The following is a 21,233-nucleotide window of genomic DNA, read 5'->3' as shown; positions in this document are numbered from 1 at the left end:
TCTAGGTAAGGGACAATCAGGATGTCCTGCTCCCTCAGGTGTGACATCGCTTCTGCCACCAGCTTGGTAAACACTCAAGGAGCCACCACCAAGCTGAAAGGGAGGGCTCTGTACTGAAAATATCTGACTTCCTACCCTATGGAGATCGCTACCCTGAGAAACTTCTGATAAGACTTCATGTATGAGAATGTACCAAGCAAATAGTCCATAACGGTCATAAAGCAATCTGGAAACAGGTTTTTCATGTTGATTATTGTCCTGAAGGATCTGTCTGGCTTCTTCACCAGAAACAGCGGGGAGTAGAATCCTTCTGGCTTTTCCTGAAGGGGTATCTCCTAGAGGACAAGCTTTGTCTACTAGGGTTAACGCTTCATGTTCCAAGGACAGTTCTTCCTCCGTGGAGGACTGCAGAGGAGTTACAACAAAGTTTGGGACTGGGACAGACAAGAACTCTAGTTTTAGGCCCGACTTTATTAGGCTCAATATCCAGGAACTCTTGGAAATTTTTTCTCACGCCAGGAGAAAGAGATAATCCCCCCCCCCCCCACACACACACACACACCTGGAAAGACCATCAGTGGGAGGGCTTCCTATCCTGAGACCCAAAGAGGAAACCTCTGCTTTTCTCCCCCCCCCCCCCCTTCCCACTTATTTTGCTCTCTGGGGGGCCTTCTACAAAAAAAAAGTCTTACTCAGAAAAAAATTTTTTTACATGTGGGAATAGGCAAGTTGGGAAATGCGTTTTTTTTTCCATCTCCTGCTTTCTCCAGGATGTCATATAAAGTTGAACAGAACAGAAATTCACCTTCACAGGCGATGCAACATAATTTCGATTTTGTTTGAACGTCTGGATGCCAGTCTAACTGAATCAGCCAGGAAAGCCACAGCCCCACGCGTTAAGGGAATGGAATTTAGTAATTTATCCTTAGATACCCTATAAAGGAGCTGCTTTTCTAATTGGTCTAATCAAATAATTAAAGACCTGTGCAGGTTGCTGCTATAGCATGTCTTAGGCTAGTTTCACATTTGCGTCTTTGTGCGCAGAGCATCGTGCACAAGTAGAAACGCATGCAAAAACGCATCATGCGTTTTTGCATGCGTTTGTGTTTTTTATGCGCATTCGTTCTCCAGGTGTTAAACCAGAGTCTATACATGTTTACTTGTAAAACGCATACGTACGCAAACACAGGCGTACGCATGTCAATGCGCACGCCTGCGTTCCCATAGACTATAATGCGTTGTTTTGACGCATTCCGTGTGCAAGCGTACGCATGCTTTTTTTCACGCCTTTGGGCGGACCCAAAATGCAACAGGTTGCGTCCGGCGCATTTAGACGCACACCTTGAAAAAATGCATGGGCACGAAAACGCAGACGAAAGCATGAAAACGCAAGACCGTGTATGCCATGTTAAACATAGGTACGCATGACGCATGCGCAAGGATGCGCACAATGCGCTGCACACAAAAACGCTAATGTGAAATCAGCCAAAGACTGCCCCCTGACGCTTCCCAGGAACCCTTAAGGAAAGAATCTTCTCTTTTATCTAGTGGATCCTTCAACACCCCCATGCCCTCAAAGGAAAGGGCAAATTTCCTGGAAGTTTTAGCGATAGCCCTGAAGTTAGACGTGGCTTTGTCCCAGGACTTGGATGCTGGATCATCAAAAGGACATTTCCTTTTGAGGGACGGCACCAAGGAGTTGTTTCTTTCAGTTTTCTTACAATCTCTGATTAAGATAGAATGGATGTTCTCCTTAAGAGGGAATGACCTATGCTTTTTCTGTCTCAGACCACCATCATTCTGCACCGATTTTTCTGAGCAAGAGTCTATCATTCCTATTGAGGACCATACAGTTTTAACCAGACTGTTTCCTCCACTGGAAAAAAAATGGCGCTCTCCCATATCTTCCTCTGAAGATGAAGAGTCCAATGAACCAGTGGCTCTCTGTTCCTCATCTGAACCACTGGTCCTGGATTCAGGGCACCTCCTGCTGGAGTTTTGTCTGTTGATACTACCCCCCTGGGAGAGGGACGTTCAGGGTCTCCTCTCCTCACATAGCACCTGCTCTATGCACGATTGTCAGAATTTTCCCTCAGGTGACAGGCAAATCCTCCTTTCATACTGGGCAACTCCTGTGCTTGGTTTCAGCTACGCATTTTCCTCCCTAAAGAAAAAGGTGGACCCTAATTACAAAGTGAACTTTCATGAAGATTACTTTCCAATCAGATGTACCTGTAGGTATCGGTTTAGAAGGGGGGGATTAAATCCACTGGTGGGTTTCCCCTGGAGGCTGAAGATTTGACCACCACGCCAGAGCTCCAGCTCTGCTACCGGAATGTCCACTCCGCCTGGACAAAGCTTTGTGCTACCGCACCTCTTTGTCTCCTATGTTGTTGCTGCTGCTACTTTTGCTGCTGCTGTGGTGGTTCACCCTCCAGGACCTCCAGTTCTACAGGGGACCACCTATGCTACTGGGAGCGTCTGACCATTCTTCTCTTTTGAAAGCAAGCAGCCTCAGCACGTCCCTTGTATTCCTACGGTTTCATAGCTGGAAGTTACTTCGGGTCATGTGACCCGCCGGTAGCGTCATCAGGGAGCGACTCCGGCATGCGCAGAGCTGGATGCCTGGAAGCCGGCACCAGGGCATGATGCGGCAGCTGCACTCCACCACACACACCCTGAAAGGCCCCTGGCCCCAGTGGTGGTGGATTCATGACACAGCCCCAGCTGACGCAGTGGCACCCCTGCTGCCTGTATCGGTCTGGTCAGGCCTGGACGAGTCCATCATCTCTTCAGTCTTCTTTCTTTAGGTACGTACCCACAACTGAAGGTTCCCCGTCAACGGCAGGACACCAACTAATGCGAAAGAGAGGTACCGCCCTTTTTATCTGTAGGTTTCCTGTCCTTGAAGGGCAGATCGCCTCTCTCCATGGTGTGGTTATGGGGGAAGGAGAAAAACGTGGATTAGACCTACCGGTAATATTCTTTCCAGGAGTCCATCCTGACAGCACCATGGAGGTTGTCCTTCCATCCTTATAGGGACAGGAAACACACGAGAGGTTAGAAAGAACCCTCCCACCCACACACACACACACTCCAGTGGTTTTTCCAAGTACCACACCAGGATGGATGCAATCTTATTTATTGAAATTCTGTACAAAGTTTATCATCATAAATACAAAATTTAAGGAAGGGAATTAGCAGTGCTGTAAGGATGGACTCCTGGAAACAATATTACCGGTAGGTCTAATCCACGTTTTCCAGGACATCCCTCCTGACAGCACCTTAGAGAATACAAAAAGTAAGATCTCGCATCGCGTGGCAGCGGGAGACCAACGATCAGCGAACTCCCAGCGCTGAAAGCAGATGATGGGAGCTGGTATCCAGGGTAAACAGCGGGTAACTAAGCACGTGCGGCGATTAGTTACCTGCTGTGTACCCTGGATACCAGCGTGCTCACGCTGGGAGCTGGTATCCTAGGTAAACAGCAGGTAACTAAGCGCTTTCCCTTTATCCGTGGCATTCTCTAGATTATCTAGGACCGACCCAAATACCTTTAACCCTGAAAAAGGTATGGCAGACAGCTCATTTTTTGATTGGTAATCGCCCGACCAGGTCTTTGTTCAATGCAGCTCGTAGAGCCTTATGGATGAAGAGTTATTTCGGTCCGGAAACCGCACAGATTCCGTAGAAGCGTCTGCTAAGAACCCGGTTGCGAGTCTCAAAAGGGGAAGACCCTCTAGCATGTCACCCCTAGAAGTTTTCCCTCTTATCTGTCCTGCAGCTGATCAATCCACAAGTACATGGATCTAGCAACTGATGTGGCAGCTATATTAGCCTTCATAACCGCTGCGGATGCCTCCCAAGCCCTCTTAAGGAGTCCATCCGCTTTTCTGTCCATGGGCTCTCTGAAGCTAGAAGAATCTTCAAAAGGGAATTGAAGTCTTCTTCGATACCCTAGCCACCGGAACGTCAATTTTAGGAACTTCATCCCAAGTCTTCAAATGGTTCAAATGGTAAACGGAGTCTGAAATCTTGAGGGACAACCAGACGTTTTTTCACATCTTCCCAACTCCAAAATCATGGCCCGGATGTGGTCATTCACAGGGAAAACCTGACATATTTGTGACCTCAGGCCCCTGAACATCTTGTCCTGAACCGACTGAAGCTTTAGGGATCCCTCAATTTGCATTGTGTTCCTTACAGCCTGCAGAAGCTCGTCCGTGTCCTCTGAAGGAAAAAAAAAAGGTACCTCTTCCCTACTTCCGGAGGTTCCGAAGTAATTTCTCCCTCTTCCTCAAGGTCCGAACTTATTGACTGGACCTCTTCGTCCAAGGACTGTTCCATCTCCCACCTCGGTCTTTTGGGATGCGGCCCCTGTTGGGGTGTCTGGGTTGGTAGGAGGCCTGAGATGGAAGCCTGGACCAATCATGGTAGTCTTATATGTCCTCCCTTGTCTTGCCTGAGCCGCCCGGTATCCTCAATTCCTTTAGCGGCATGCCAGCTCTGCCACGTCTGACGCCACTGAAAGCGCCGCTCTGACCTTCAGCCCATTGCGCTCCAGCCTGGAACGCATCCGGAAGTCGTCACTTGTGGAGCCCATAAGTGACGTGTGCGGTCTTCTGCTGGCAGTGGAAGACGAGAGCCCCCACTGTGAGGGAAGCAGCCCCAAGTCCCAGAGCCTCCGCTTGACAGGACATACGACAGAGGAACTCGCCTTCGGTGGGTATCAGCTCAGCCCTGGACCTCTTGACATGGGGAAGGCAGAGTTGAACCCCCGATCCACCGCAAGGCAATTCTGGACGCTCCGGACCTCTACTCTGACCTTCCACGTCTTCTCTCATGCCCGTCCTTACAAGAACAGGAAAAAAAAAAAAAAAAGGGGGGTGGGTGGGTGGTAGGGGTCTTTTTAACCTTTTGTGTTTCCTGTCCCTATAAGGATGGAAGGACAACCTGCATGGTGCTGTCAGGAGCAAGTTTATTTTTTTATTTTATCATATCTGCTGTTTCATTTAATTTTTGTTTCTAAGACTAGGTAACCTAGCTTCCAACAACCAAGCCAAGAGATTATTGGAACATAATATTGTTCCAGGAATAACAAAAAATAAATAAAAAAAAAAAATAGTACCTTGAGTAAGTTTCTGCCCCCAGGTCATTACTAAGTTCTTAATCCTGAGATCATGCAGCCCAGAAATTATGCTAGCCTAAAAGGAGTCCAGAAGAATTCTGTGTTCACGATTAATAAAATTCAGAAGTTCTTTTCCTGGAGAGGAGGCCATCTCTTATTGGTCCTGTCACGGGTCCCTGACTAACAAACACATTCACAACTGTTGTGTCAGATACAAATCTTCAGAATCTGGAGAAAGGACTAGTTATCTCTGTCTTTACTTGCTCCTAGTACATTTTGACCTTTACTTTGCCTCGCCCTGTTTTATCTTTTCACCTTACCTTGCACTTATCTGATGTTCTTGTTCAGTTTTAAGTCTCCAGCTCTAACCATTTATTTGGTAGGGCGATTAGTAAAAAAAAAATCACCAATAAATATTCATGAAAAACATATGCTAAACAGGTTTTGAAATAGAAATTTACATAAAATGTACTTTATAAATCTCTATTTTTAAGCCTTAACCACTATTGCTTTATTTTAGAATTCCTCACTACCTTCCATATCCTAATAACGGCATCTTTTTTTTTTTTTCCAATTTTACTTACTGTGACAAATGGGAAGCGACAGTAGGATAGCCTGAAGTCAATTCTCTGAAACAAAATGGTATGAGGGGGTGGAGGGGGAGCAGCAGTCTTGTCACTTACCACAGCTTCTTTCACCACTGGTGACTCAGGAGACGTCCCAAATCAATTGTGGTGATGGAGGCAGGGACAAGTGACCACAGCTTCGACTGCCACCATACTTCTGTCCCCGTCACCCTGCATCTTCAGTCCGACTGGTGTCCATACCACTTCGTCAACTGAAACGATACATTATTGGGGGGAGTTAATAAAAGCAAGGCGAGTTACACCAGCACTGCCTCTTGATAATATATTTCAGGGTGGTGACAAAACTGTGGGGTGGCACAGTTAACACAAACTGATTTATTACAGCCCCCTGATGAAGCCTAGTTTACATGAACGTTGTGGTTGAGGGCAGAAGTGTGGAAATGGGGACTGAAGATGGAGAGGACAGAAAAATTGTGGAGGCAGTGAACGAATCTGCGGTCATTTCTCCCTGCGTACATCAGCATAATTAAATTCAGGGTGATGAAAGAAGATGTGGTAAGTGACCACAGGGCCATACTCCAGTAACAAATAGTTATGAATTTTAAAATAAAGCAAAATTACCGTACAAAAGTATTTAATGTTTAAAAACAGTAATTTAAATTGGGCATTATACAATGGCATGTAAAAGTTTGGGCACCCTTGTTATTGTCAACAGTTAAGCAAGATGAAGACGGAATGATCTCTAAAAGGACTAAAGTTAAAGATGACATTTCTTTTGCATTTTTTAGGCAAAATATTATAGTTATTTTTTAAATTTTACAAATAAGGAGACCCACAAAGCAGAAGAGGGCTAGAAGAAGATAAAGCATTTTCAAGTTGCCCTTTCATCAGTTTGAAATGTAATTAAGAAATAGAAGTTAACAGTAAGGCTACGTTCACACGTAGCGGAACTCTCGCGGAAGTTACCGCGAGAATTCCGGAATTCCATTCCACGGGAAAATCGCATTTTAAATTCCCGCAATTTTCCTGCGGAAAAACTAGCGATTTGCAAGCGTAATTAGCTTGCAGAATGCTAGCGTTTTCCAAGCGATCTGGAGCATCGCTTGGAGAACTGATTGACAGGTTGGTCACACTCGTCAAACACTGTTTGACGAGTGTGACCAACTTTTTACTACTGATGCTGTCTATGCAGCATCAGTAGTAAAATATAAAAAATATTGTTATTCTCACCTTCCGGCATCCCGCGCAGCCTTTCCGCCTCTCTCCACGCTCCTGGTCCCAGTAATCCTTTGCGCGAATGACAGCGAGACGTTGCGCTCCCGCGAGAACGCGACGTCATCACGGTCATTGTCGCAAAGGATTACTGGGACCGGACTGTGGAGAGAAGCGGGAAGGCTGCGCGGGACGCCAGAAGGTGAGAATAACAATATTTTTTATTTTCATTCTATTTTTTACAGGGATATGGTACCCAAAGCCCGGAGTACAGTCTCCTCTCCTCAGGACCGTGGGTACCATCCGCAAATTTTCTGCTTACTTTTCGCATGGTGGGCACAGCCACATGCGGAAAGTAAGCAGAACAATGCATTCCTATGTGGGCAGAATCGCCATGATTCCACTAAATTAATGAGAATGCTGCGTTTTTTTACCGCGAAGCGATTCCGCCGCGGAAAAAAAAGCAGCCTTAGCACAGGGTTGCGGAATCCCATAGGATTGCATGGGATGCTTATTTTCCGCGTTTTCACGGCAAAATCTCACGTTTAAAACCGCCGCGAAAAAACCGCGACGTGTGAACTCAGTCTAAAAGTGTAGGTCAAAATAAGGCCTGCAAGACCAAGCAAAATTTAAATAAGAGCTGCTCCTAGGATTGCTACAGAAGAAAATCAGAATGCCCACTTGACTGGAAAAGACCTTCAGAAAGATTTAGCAGACTCTGGAATTGTGGTACATTGTTCTACATTTCACCCACACAAATATGGCCTTCGTGGAAGAGTCATCAGAAGAAAATCTTTCCTGCATCCTCACCATAAAATTCAATGTCGGAACTATGCAAGAGAACATGTAAACAAGCCTGATGCATTTTGGAGATCATTTCATCTTCAATTTGCTTAACTGTTCACAATAAGTTATTTTGACCAGGGGTGCCCAAACTTTTACTTGCCACTGTATTTCGAAGAACACCTAAAGAACACATTGAGGAAGAACATGTAAACATAACTTAATATGCTATCAAATTAAGATCATGGGAGCCCAGCGGATGCAGTAAGTGTTGCATCCCTTCTATCTTCAGGATTGAGATTTTCTCTCCACACATAGTAACATAGTTACTAAGGTTAAAGGAAGACTAAGTCCATCTAGTTCAAACCATATCCTATTCTAACCTGCCCTAACAACATTGATCCAGAGGAAGGCAAAAAAAAAAAAACCATGTGGCAAACAGTAAGCTTTACATTGGGGAAAAAAATTCCTTCCCGACTCCACATACGGCAATCAGACTAGCTCCATGGATCAACGCAATATCAAGGAAACTAGTGTATATACCCTGTAATATTATCACAATCACAAATCTTTTAATCATGTGAGTTTTGCTAACAGTTAGGAAAGATCACTTCCCCTTCAGTTTTAGAGACATGACACGCTCTTACAGAAAGGTTATAATCAACTAATTTAGATCATATACTAATGCTAGAATGAAACGATGAATATTTTATCTTAATATCATATACTGTGCATTTAATAAGTTGCCTTGCTCTGCAATGAAGCCTGAAAAAGTTTGAACACCATGAAGTTTCTCAACAAATACCCTTTGACAGATAACAATACTTATAAGGAACCATAACCATGTTACCTAGCCACATGACATTTACTTGCAGATCTAGCAAAAGTAGGCAAAAAATTTGCTGAGCCTCTGGTTGGTGTAGTGATCATACATGAAAGAATAACGCTAAACCTCTAAATAAGCTGCATTTACCAATGATCTGCAAATAAATATATCACGTGTATGGTCAGTTTAAAGAGGCTATCAGGGAATTTTATATTTATGGCCTATTGTTAGGATATGTCAATATCTGACTGGTGGGGGTGTCTCATGTCACACTCCTATGATCAGATATTGATTGTTATTAGGATAGATCATCAATATAAAACTCCTCATATATGTTACAGATGTTTGCCAAATGAACACTTGGAGCGACGCTTTTGCAGCCATACACAGGAAAGCTTCGCCGAGCACCTGTGTTTTGTAGGAGAGAGCTGCCAGACAGCTTGTCTGTGTGCCAAACAAAAGCATCGGCCATTGTGTTTCAACAGGCTAGAACCCTTCTCCCCACCATCATTTCCGGGGAAAGAGTATGGAAGCCGCCATGCACAGACTGTTAACCAATCAATCCAAATCACTTCGATATCACCAGGTTCAGCCAACTTTAGTGTAATGTGTATGAAGGTCTTTGCTGTGGAAAGATCACTGTTCTCATGACTTTCAGTCTGGCACTCTGTATCTTGTTTGCACTCGTCGATACACATAAGATTAGTGTCTGCCTGAATCTGGCTGATCAATTGTACAGGAAATCTTTCACAAAAAACAATCATACCTTATTATAATTGTTAAAGTCAGGGTTGAAACTAAAGGCTCTCGTACACGAGACATGTGGGCCAACAATTGTTCGTTGGCATGAAAAGACAAAATCTCATACCGCACTGGTCATGTTGGGGTATTTGCTACAGCCAGTGCTTATGATCAGCTTAAAAACATGCAACGTGCCAGATTAGCCTTTTAAATAATTAAGAGATGCCAGTATGAGGAGACTTAAACGCCTTGCATGCTACTCTGAGAAATTAAATATGCAAATTTTCTCTTGCAATATGACTTTTATACCAAGTCATATTGCAAGGTTCGTTATAAGGTCGATATTGACTAATAGGATGCTACTTCCAATAGGTGGTACTAGAGTTCAAGTCATCATCGTCTCTGAAGAGGCAATTTGCATATTGAATAATAATGAGGATTCATCAGTAGACCCAAATAAATTCCTCATTTCACTGAAGCAGCTGACGAACAAGTGTTATGGTCAAAATCACCCATTTCGGTTTATTTGAAGTATGTAGGGTCCTCAAGAGAGGTGGAGGGCACAAAGAAGCGAAACGCCTCTGATTATGCCAAATGCGTGTTCCCGTCAATGGCAAAAAAAAAACAAAAAAAAAAAAACACAACAGTATGGCAGATCACTTACTCAGCAATTTAATAAAATAATGGTCAGGAGAAAAAGTGCAATATCAGCCCTTTTGAGGACTTTAAGGCTGTGTACCCACGTAAGGCTAGTTTCACACTAGCGTTTTTGAGCGCAGCGACGGCCTGCGCACGGCCGCCGCTAAGCCCCGCCCCCTCCCGCGCCTCCGCCGGTAGCTCCGCCTACCGGCGCATGACGCTGCATGCGCCCCCTATCTTTATCACTGGGGGCGTAGCCCGTGCGCAGTATGCGTTTGGCGGCGCATGCGTCCTTTTGACGGTGCGCCGACCTGGGCCAAACGCAACCTGCTGCAGTTTGGTTGCGCCGGCGCATCGTCAAAAAGGCGCATGCGCCGCCAAACGCATACTGCGCACGGCCTGCGCCCCCAGTGATAAAGATAGGGGACGCAGGGCGCATGCAGCGTCATGCGCCAGTAGGCGGAGCTACCGGCGGAGGCGCGGCAGGGGCGGGGCTTAGCGGCGGCCGTGCGCAGGCCGTCGCTGCGCTCAAAAACGCTAGTGTGAAACTAGCCTAAGCGGTTTTTTCGTGTGTTTACCAGCAAAAAAAGCTTAAAAACGCTTAAAAGCATCTCACTCATTTTAATGAATTCTGCACTTTGTGCATATTGATGCGTTTTTTTTTCCCGCGAAAAAAACATATCCCGGTAAAAAAAAACGCAGCATGCTCATTAATTTCGCGGAAAATCTGCATTCTTAACTATTTTCTATGAGACTGGGGACGCTCCGGAAAAAAAAAGCGCGTTTTCTGGGAAGGAGTCCGGTTTTCAGTCAGGAATTTTCTGAATACGTGGGTATATAGCCTTACTGTATGTGTATGGCAAGTAATAGGGCTGACAGGATATCTGTAGTGTTTAGCTGCACTTCAGAATATGCTGTGCATCTTGCACTTAAAGGGCATGTGTCATGTCATTTTTAGCACATAACCTGTCCCCAGTGCATTATTAGTGATGCAATGTGCATCATCAACACGTTGGGTTTTTTTTCAGTAAAGACGGCGCAATGATCATGTGCAAAAAGCACTTCATATAGTTAGATTGTACCTGCTCATTTTGTCATAGGGACGTGCTTCATTTCGTTCAGTCACGGTTGGCGCCGACCACGCAATTTGAATGATGTTCCCGGGGTTGCTCCAATGTCACTCGAATATGCTTTGAAAAATCCTGTGCTTGCTTCGTGTGTATCGTGAAAGCGCAGGATTGTACATTAATCTAACTATGTAAAGCGCTTCTTTGCAGATGATTACTGTGTAGTGTTTAATAAAAAAAAAAACTGTTAGTGATGCACATTGCATCACTAACAACGCACTGGGAACAGTTTAGATGCTGAAAATAATGTGACAGGTTCCCTTTAAGTATTGCGTGGCCAGTATGTCTCCCTACAATAACTTGACATGCTCTAGAAGGACAAAATTTCCCACTTTAAACCCTCAAATACATACGGATTGAACATGAAGAGGAAGCCAGGGATTAGCTGCAGGCCGAACTTCCTCTTCATGTTCAATCCCTACGTAGGTGGAAATAGTTATCCTAGCTTTGATTGGACGCCAGGTCACGTGTTACAACATTGCACGAGAGCCTTGCAAGAGCAAGTACCGACACAGTGGGAACGGCACGGGGACGAGTATAGCTTTTTTTTTTAAATTTTATCAGGGCCAAACATTTAGTTCAAGAAGAGGTTAGGGTACCGTTACACCTAACGACTCACCAGCGATCCCGACCAGCGATATGACGCGGTCAGGATCGCTGGTGAATCGCTGGGTGGTCGCTAGTGAGCTGCCACACAGGCAGATCTCACTAGCGACATCGCAGGGGACGGGGATCGCTACTTACCTGTCACACTAGGCGATCCTGCGTCCTCCCGCCCGGCTCCACGCGTCGCTCATCGGCACAGCAGGAAGCGCCGCAGGAAGTGGACGACGAGGAATGATCCAGCAGCTTCTCGCGCGATCAGCGATAACCAGCGGGGGAGCCGGTCGGAGGTAAGTATCACATGCAGCGATATCGCTAGTAATATCGCTGTAACGTCACAAAATCGGTGACTTTACAGCGATATTGCTAGCGATATCGCAGTGTGTAACGGGGGATTTATCCTAGTAAGCGGACAACCCCTTTAATGACAAAAGCAGTTAGAAGACAACATATACACACTAAAAGAAGCATAGATGTTCATGGCAAGGACACAGTATTCGATGTGTGGCTGCACTAGTGACTTGTATAAAGGTAAAACTATGCACAACTTTGGGCTCCAGTGTGCAAGAAGGATAAAAGACCTCTTATTATAATCACCTACGGGGAGGTCCAGTGCGATGGGGGTCATGGTCTTGAGTCGTTGCCTCCTGTCTTCATGTGATCGCTGTCCACCTTCTCTGCTTTGTGTGGATGACTCATCCTTTGTCATCCACATACTGTTTTCCATTGCGCTCCTGCGTAGGCGCACTGCTCTGCCCTGCTAAGGGCAGTGAAAAGTACTGTTCTGCGCATGCGTGATGAAAAGCCAAAGAGCGTCGACACACGCGCACTACAGTGCTTTGCTCTGAAGAGACCAAGACCAGCGACGCCCATCAGACCGGACTGCGCCATAGATGAGTATAATAAAAGGTTGCTTTTTTTGTTTTGCAGGGCGGCTTGGAGACTTATATACAGCATTTCAGAATGCTGTAACACAGGGATGAAAGATAGTGGTCGTAGGTATTATGGGAAAAACCTGGCAAAAGGTTCCCTTTAAGGGAAAGGGTGGACTGCAATAACAAGACTGGTTATCAGACTTGGGATTATTCAGTTTGGAAAAACGAAGGATTAGGGGTGATCTTATTACAACGTACAAATATACAAGGGAACTGTACAGAGATATTTCTAATGATCTTTGTACACCTACGACGGGGACAAGGGGGCATCAACTACATATAGGAGAAAGAAGGTTTAATCATAATCACAAACGGCGATTCTTTAATGCAAGAACAGTGAGACTATGGAACTCTCTGACAGGATATTGTAATGGTTGATTAAGTACAAACTACAAGGAGGGCCTGTGTACCTTTCTTGAAAAATATATTACAGTTTATGAGTACTCGATTCTCTGATGGGCGTTGATCCAGAAAACCAGTCTGATTGCCGTATGTGGAGTCTGGAAGGAATTTGTTTTCCCCTAAAGGGCAATTAGCATCTACTGCATGTGGTTATCTTCCTCTGGATCAACATGAGTTTATAGCTTTAAAGGGCCTGTCACACTAAGCGATATCGCTAGCAATATCGCTATGTCACTGGATTTTGTGACGTTATAGTGATATCGCTATGTCTGATACTTACCTCCGACCGGCTCCCCCGCTGGTTATCGCTGATCGCGCAAGAACGTCTTGGACCGTTTCTCGTCGTCAGCTTCCTGCTGGGGCTTCCTGCTGTGGAGACGAGCGACGCGGGCAGGAGAACGTCAGGATCGCCTCGTCTGACAGGTAAGTAGCGACCCCCGACCCCTGCTATGTCACTGGTGAGATCTGCCTGTGTGGCAGCTCACTAGCGACCACTTAGCGATGCACCAGCGATCCTGACCGCGTCATATTGCTGGTCGGGATCGCTGGTGCATCGCTAAGTGTGACAGTACCTTAACGCAATGGACTTGTGTCTTCATTCATCCTTAAATCTATGAAACACTATCACCGACTATGATAAATCTGCAGCACAAGGATATATTGCACACATGTCTACATCAAAAACGTTTCTTGCAGGAAAACCGCTGCATAAAAACAATTGTGTTTTTTATGCGATTTTTTCCCCAGTAATTAGGATGGGTGAAAAAGGCTGCAAAGACGGAGAAAGAATTGACCTGCTGCAGATCTGAAACTGCTTCAAATCTGCAAGGGAAAAAAAAGCAACGTGTGCATGGGATTTCAGAAATCACATTCAATCTGCTGGTACGGTGAAGGATAACCCTTCAGCTTTCTGCACAATATTTTGTGCCAGCCTTATAAGATACATTAATAACAGCAGTCTGAAGCATTTTTATATGCATTTTAGTAACATTTCTCATTATATCGCATTTTCCCTGACTGTTTAGGATTACTGAACAGGAACAGGATGAGGGGTATAAGAGGCGTAGGGTGAAAAGATGAAGTGGTAAGTGCAATATAGACATTCAGGCCAAGTTCCCACAATGAGTATTTGTTGTGTTTTTTTATACAACACATTTGCTCAGCTTTGATAAAACTATTGGTAATGCCAGGTGTTTTTTTTGCATTTCCTTTCTGAAAACACAATAAAACCACATGAGGGGTATTTTTATCTGCGGATTTCCCTCATGTCATTCAAGTATATGGAGAAAATCTGCAAATAAAAACACATGTAATTTTATGCAATGTAAAAAAGAAAAAAAAAAAAAAAAAGCACACAACACTTTTTTTTTTTGCACACTAAATACCGATTGATGGAGCCTAGCCTGACACCTTTTTGCTCGGGTAGCATTTGCACCTAGTAAAGTCTATGGGGCTGTTCACATATCCGAGTTTTTGGTGGACTAAGTGTGCAAAATCGCACAGACACGTCAGATACCGATCCGGGTGTAGGCTCAAAACTGGCAATACAAGTCTATGGGACTGTGAAAAAAAGATAGATGGCATTAGTGTGCTGTCCGCATTTCATGCACTGCTAGATAAAAAGAAGGTACTTTTACAAGACTGTGTACAGTTTTGGGCACCGGTGCTCAGCAAGGGTATAATGGAACTACAGCGAGTATAAAGGAGGGAAAAAAAATTAATAAAAGGGGATGGGGAACTACAATACCCAGAGAGATTAGCAAAATTAGGATTATTTAGTCTACAAAAAATACGACTGAGGGGCGATCTAATAACCATGTATAAGTATATAAGGGGACAATACAGATATCTCTCCGAGGATCTGTTTATACCAAGGAAGGTGACGGTCACAAGGGGGCATTCTCTGCGTCTGGAGGAGAAAAGATTTTTCCACCAACATAGAAGAGGATTCTTTACTGTTAGGGCAGTGAGAATCTGGAATTCCCTGCCTGAGGAGGTGGTGATGGCGAACTCAGTCGAAGGGTTCAAGAGAGGCCTGGATGTCTTCCTGGAGCGTAACGATCAGGCCTGGACTGGTAATCTGGCAAGCCGGGCAGATTCCCGGTGGGCCGGTGCCTCTGAACTACAAAATGGGCCCTTTAAAACTTCTGACTAGACACTCTGTGCGCTTGTGCTCCTTTTGGTGCACGCGCTGATAAGGGCCGCAGCGGCCGCGTCAGTGTGTGAGCGTGGCCGCGCCCCCGTCAGTGCGGGCAAGCAGGAGAGTGCACACACAGGGCCCAGGTCAGAAATTTGAAAAGGCCGCCTGGGCGCGCACAGGACGCCTCTTTGCTCTCCTCCAGGGGCATCGCTATGAAAGCTCCGGGGCTCTTATCCTCCTATGCAGCTGGCTCTGAGTGAGAGAGCCAGCGCAGCAATCAATATGAAATCAGCATAAGGTCAGCAAAGGTGGTGGCTCCCAGGGAGAGATAAGCTTCTGTCAGCAAGTGACAACTCTCCCTGGCTCATCTGCTAGTATCCTGTAGAGAGGAGAGACCAGGGGATGTGCAGGGACAGAGCTGCTGTGAGCAGGAGAAGTTGGAGAGCTGCACATGGACACCAGCCTCCCCTGCACCACAGAGGAGTGTGTGTGAGGCAGTGAGTATGTATGAGGCTGTGTGTGTGACTGTGTGTAACTGTGTGAGGCTGTGTGTATGACTGTGTGATACGTGTGTGAGCGAGCTGTGTGATACGTGTGAGCTGCATGTGTGAGCTGTGAGATACATTTGTGATATGTGTGAGCTGTGTGACACATGTGTAATATACATGTGTGTGAGCTACTTGTGTGTGAGCTGTGTGATACATGCGTGTGTGAGCGTGAGCTGCGTGTGTGAGCTGTGTGGGTGAGCTGTGTGATACGTTTGAGTGTGAGCCGTGTGGGTGAGCTGTCTGATACGTGTGAGCATGAGCTGTGTGTGTGATACGTGTGAGCTGTGTGATACGTGTGTAATAATTGTGAGCTGTGTGTGCGCGCTGTGATGTGAGCTGTGTGTGATGTGTGTGTGAGCTACTTGTGTGAGCTGTGTGATACATGTGTGTGCGATACATGTGAGCTGTGTGTGTGATACGTGTGTGTGAGCTGTGTATTACGTGTGTGAGACACGTGTGTGTGTGCTAAAGTAAAAGTTGGCACAACCTGCCAGTGTTCTATGATTTGGGTGAGGACATTCATTGTTTGTGGGCTGGTGATTTTTTTCTGTGCCATGGCTGCTTTTAGGTCTCAGTCCGGCCCTGGTAACGATATTGTATGTTACAGTTATTAGGTTCTTTAGAAGGACGTAGATCTGGGGATTTATTCTGACGGAATATAGGCTGATCTGGACGGATAAGGCTATGTGCACACACTGCAGATTCGTCTGTGGATTCACATCTGCGGAACCGCAGGTAAAATGACCTGTGGATTGGCCAGCGGTTTTGCCCTGCGGTTTGCCACCTGGACAATGGAATAGGTGGCAAACCGCAGCAGAATCCGCAGAAACAATTGACATGCTGCGGAAAAAAAAACGCAGCTTTTTGCAGGTAAAAATCCGCAGCGTGAGCACTGCAGAATGTTAATCCCATAGGATAACATGCTACTGTACACTGTCTGCAGAACCGCAGCAAAAACCGCAGCGTGTGCACATGGCCTTAATGTCTTTGGCCTTGCTAACTGTTACTATGTTTATTTTATTTTTTTTTTGCATCTGAGAAAAACTGATAAAACTTGGCACAAAATCAGATGACGGTAGGACCATTTTTCTGGAGCGTGAAAAAAGAAAACCCATGGACTTCTGAATGAGCCGTAACAAATGCCCATGTAACGGCCATTGTGCGGCGCGGTCTGGACACCATCGCTCCCAGGTAGCCCCACATTGGGCTCTGTGTCCCTTGTCTTCCCAGGTGGGTCAGCACTTGGCCCCCGGATGGCAGAGCGATGTCGCCGTCTGGGGGTCACCCCATTTTCCTTTACCCTGGTGCACTTGGGAAGATTTGAGAACATTGGAGCTGAGGTCACGTTGGTTGTCACCTCTTCTGTCAGGGAGATAAGTGCTCGGTGGGGGAATGGCGAGTCTGCAGGTTTGCTGGGTGTGAATGAGACATAGACAGGCTCACCTATAATGACGGACACACCTTACCTGGCCCAGTGAGGGGTCGGCACCGGCGGGCACAGTGGCAGACAGGCCGTCCTGTCAGGCGGTGCCGGTGACAGCCCCGGAGCGCGGGCAGCTGCTCCGCATGTTCACCGCCTCGTGTGTGAGGAGATGGAGAACTTCATCCCAGGAGGCGCTCGGTTCTTAGACAGCAGTCACCGGGGAGACGACGCCTGTAACCCTGTGCGCGCTGCTAACCCTCCCCGCCCCGCACACCTCCGTGTATCGATGGAAGGACTTGGAGAACTAGCGGCTCCTAGCAACGGCCGCCGCCCGGGAATCAGCGGCAGCACAAAGGCGCGGGCTTGTCTGACTGGAGAGGAGCTGCTGCCCTGCATGCTAAGAGGGATGGGGGGCGAGCTCCTGTCAGTGTAGCCGGGCTACAGTCAGCCCTCTCCGCGCCAGCTGTGTCCTATACAATGGAAAAGGCGCCATTATCTTATAATGCTGCTCTGTGTCCACAGGGGTCTCTTGTGGTCGCCAGTCTGGGTGGACCCGAGCCATAGCAAAGAGGCCGCAGCTGCTGCCGGTCAGCGGGACAATATTCCACGGGACTGCAGTGTCTGCATCAGGAAACGGGCAGGTGCCCTGTCTATGTGGAGTCCTAGCCACGCAGGGGGGAGTCCTGGCCACTCACGGGGGAGTCCTGGCCACGCACGGGGGAGTCCTGGCCACGCACGGGGGAGTCCTGGCCACGCACGGGGGAGTCCTGGCCACTCACGGGGGGAGTCCTGGCCACTCACGGGGGGAGTCCTGGCCACTCACGGGGGGAGTCCTGGCCACTCACGGGGGGAGTCCTGGCCACTCACGGGGGGAGTCCTGGCCACTCACGGGGGGGGAGTCCTGGCCACTCACGGGGGGGAGTCCTGGCCACTCACGGGGGGGGAGTCCTGGCCACTCACGGGGGGGAGTCCTGGCCACTCACGGGGGGGAGTCCTGGCCACTCACGGGGGGGAGTCCTGGCCACTCACGGGGGGGAGTCCTGGCCACTCACGGGGGGGAGTCCTGGCCACTCACGGGGGGGAGTCCTGGCCACTCACGGGGGGGAGTCCTGGCCACTCACGGGGGGGAGTCCTGGCCACTCACGGGGGGGAGTCCTGGCCACTCACGGGGGGGAGTCCTGGCCACGCACGGGGGAGTCCTGGCCACTCACAGGTAGGTAAGACGCTTCTGGTGAAATCTATTAGTCATGAGTGGCTTGACACAAGGAATGCAACACTTGTAGCCCATGTCCTGGATACACCTGTGTGTGGTGGCTCTTGAAGCAATGACTCCAGCAGCAGTCCACTCCTTGTGAATCTCCCCCAAATTTTTGACTGGACTTTCAATCCTTTCAAGGCTGCGGTTATCCTGGTTGCTTGTGCCACTCATGACCAATAGACAACGCCAGAAGTGTCTAAGGCCTCTTTCACACTTCCGTTTTTGACCATCAGTCAAAATCCGCCAGTTTTTGAAAAAACGGATCCGCCTTTATTTTTGGCGGATCCGTTTTTTTCCCCATTGAGTTGCATTACCAGCCGATCTTGACGGATGGCCATCCGTTGGATCCGTTTTTTTGCGGAACTGCCAAAATGTTTTCTCTCTCTCTCGAAAGAACTGGACTGTTGCTCAGTGGTCCAAGGTGTTGTTTTCAGATGAAAGTAAATTTAACATTTCATTTGGAAATCAAGGTCCCAGAGTCTGGAGGAGGAGTAGAGATGCCACAATCCAAGCTGCTTGAGGTCTGGTGTGAAGTTTCCGCAATCAGTGATGGTTTGGGGAGTCATGTCATCTGCTGGTGTAGGTCCACTGTGTTTTATCAAGACCAAAGTCAGCGCAGCTGTCTATCAGGAAATTTTAGAGCACTTCATGCTTCCCTCTGCCGACAAGCTTTTTGGAGATGGAAATTTCATTCTCCAGCAGGACTTGGCACCTGTCCACACTGCCAAAAGTACCAATACCTGGTTTAACCCTTTTACCCTCCAAGGGTGTTTACACATTAATGACCAGGCCAATTTTTACAATTCTGACCACTGTCCCTTTATGAGGTAATAACTCTGGAACGCTTCAACGGATCCCACTGATTCTGAGATTAATTTTTCCTCACATATTGTTCTTCACATTATTGGTAAAAGTTTCTGCGATATATCTTGAGTTTATTTGTGTAAAAAACAGAAATTTGGTGAGAATTTTGCAATTTTCAAACTTTGAAATTTTATGCACTTAAAGCAGAGAAATATGTGAAACAAAATAGTTAAAAAAAAACATTTCCCACATGTCTACTTTACATCAGCATGATTTTGTAAACAACATTTTTTTTGTTAGGACGTTATAAGGGTTAAACGTTGACCAGCGATTTCTCATTTTTACAACAAAATTTACAAAACCATTTTTTTAGGGACCACCTCACATATGAAGTCACTTTGAGGGGTCTATGTGGCAGAAAATACCCAAAAGTGACACCAATCTAAAAACTGCACCCCTCAAGCTGATCAAAACCACATTCAAGAATATTATTAACCCTTCAGGTGCTTCACAGGAACTAAAGCAACGTGGAAAGAAAAAATTAACTTTTAGTCACAAAAATGATCTTTTAGCAACAATATTTTTATTTTCACAAGGCTTAAAGGAGAAATTAGATAATGTAGTCCAATTTGTCCTGAGTACGCTGGTACCCCATATGTGGGGGGGAGCCACTGTTTGGGCACACGGCAGAGCTCAGAAGGGAAGGAGCGCCGTTTGACTTTTTCAAACCAAAATTGGCTAGAATTGAGATTGGACGCCATATAGCGTTTGGAAAGCCCCTGATGTGCCTAAACAGTAGAAACCCCCCACAAGTGACCCCAGTTGGAAACTAGATCCCCAAGGAACTTATCTAGATGTGTAGTGAGCAGGGCTGTGGAGTCGGTAAGCCAAACCTGCGACTCCGACTCCTCAATTTCCCTTACACCGACTCCGACTCCCACATATATTGCTTATATTTAAGTGAAAAATTTATTGTAGTACAATGTGAACACCAGACATTTGATCATTTCTATGATCCAATAATCAAGATATTTAGGTAGAACATAATATCTATTTATTGGAATACAACTTTAGAACACAAAAAACTGTAATAAATTGTAAATATGTATTACACTGTATAATATCGATTACATATATACAGTACAGACCAAAAGTTTGGACACACCTCATTCAAAAACTTTTCTTTATTTTCATTACTATGAAAATTGTAGATTCACTCTGAAGGCATCAAAACTATGAATTACGTGTGGAATTATATAATTAACAAAAAAGTGTGAAACAACTGAAAACATGTCTTATATTCTAGTTTCTTCAAAGTAGCCACCTTTTGCTTTGATTACTGCTTTGCACACTCTTGGCATTTTCTTGATGCGCTTCAAGAGGTAGTCACCGGAAATGGTCTTCCAACAGTCTTGAAGGAGTTTCCAGAGATGCTTAGCACTTGGCCCTTTTGCCTTTACTCTGCGGTCCAGCTCACCCCAAACCATCTCGATTGGGTTCAGGTCTGGTGACTGTGGAGGCCAGGTCATCTGGAGTAGCATCCCATCACTCTCCTTCTTGGTCAAATAGCCTTTACACAGCCTGGAGGTGTGTTTGGGGTCATTGTTCTGTTGAAAAATAAATGATGGTCCAACAAAACACAAACCGGATGGAATAGCATGCCGCTGCAAGATGCTGTGGTAGCCATGCTGGTTCAGTATGCCTTCAATTTTGAATAAATCCCCAACAGTGTCACCAGCAAAGCACCCCCACACTATCACACCTCCTCCTCCATGCTTCACGGTGGGAACCAGGCACGTAGAGTCCATCCGTTCACCTTTTCTGCATCGCACAAAGACACGGTGGTTGGAACCAAAGATCTCAAATTTGGACTCATCAGACCAAAGCACAGATTTCCACTGGGCTAATGTCCATTCCTTGTGTTCTTTAGACCAAACAAGTCTCTTCTGCTTGTTGCCTGTCCTTAGCAGTGGTTTCCTAGCAGCTATTTTACCATGAAGGCCTGCTTCACAAAGTCTCCTCTTAACCGAGATGTGTCTGCTGCTAGAACTCTGTGTGGCATTGACCTGGTGTCTAA

At 46.3% G+C, this 21,233-nt stretch overlaps 1 protein-coding gene across 5 annotated transcripts in view; it reads right to left on the bottom strand.

The window, feature by feature from the left end:
* Positions 1-18,902, bottom strand: part of B3GNT4 (UDP-GlcNAc:betaGal beta-1,3-N-acetylglucosaminyltransferase 4) — a 42,069-nt gene extending 23,167 nt beyond the window's left edge. For 2 of the 5 annotated variants that reach the window (XM_073586005.1, XM_073586008.1), the window contains exons 1-2: positions 17,138-17,835; positions 5,812-5,966 (exon numbers count right to left, since the gene is read on the bottom strand). The gene's annotated coding sequence lies outside the window, so the exon portion shown is untranslated. Of the gene's footprint in view, positions 1-5,811; positions 5,967-17,137; positions 17,836-18,666 lie in introns of those variants that run through there. The other 3 variants (XM_073586006.1, XM_073586007.1, XM_073586009.1) reach the window with 2 other exon arrangements.
* Between the last annotated feature and the right edge of the window lie 2,331 nt (positions 18,903-21,233).

This window comes from Dendrobates tinctorius, unplaced genomic scaffold (assembly GCF_039654945.1).
Source record: "Dendrobates tinctorius isolate UK_male_01 unplaced genomic scaffold, ASM3965494v1 ptg000090l, whole genome shotgun sequence".
Classification (NCBI taxonomy): domain Eukaryota; kingdom Metazoa; phylum Chordata; class Amphibia; order Anura; family Dendrobatidae; genus Dendrobates; species Dendrobates tinctorius.
The sequence above is the reverse complement of the archived record's forward strand: the minus strand, read 5'-3'. Positions and strand labels throughout refer to the sequence as shown.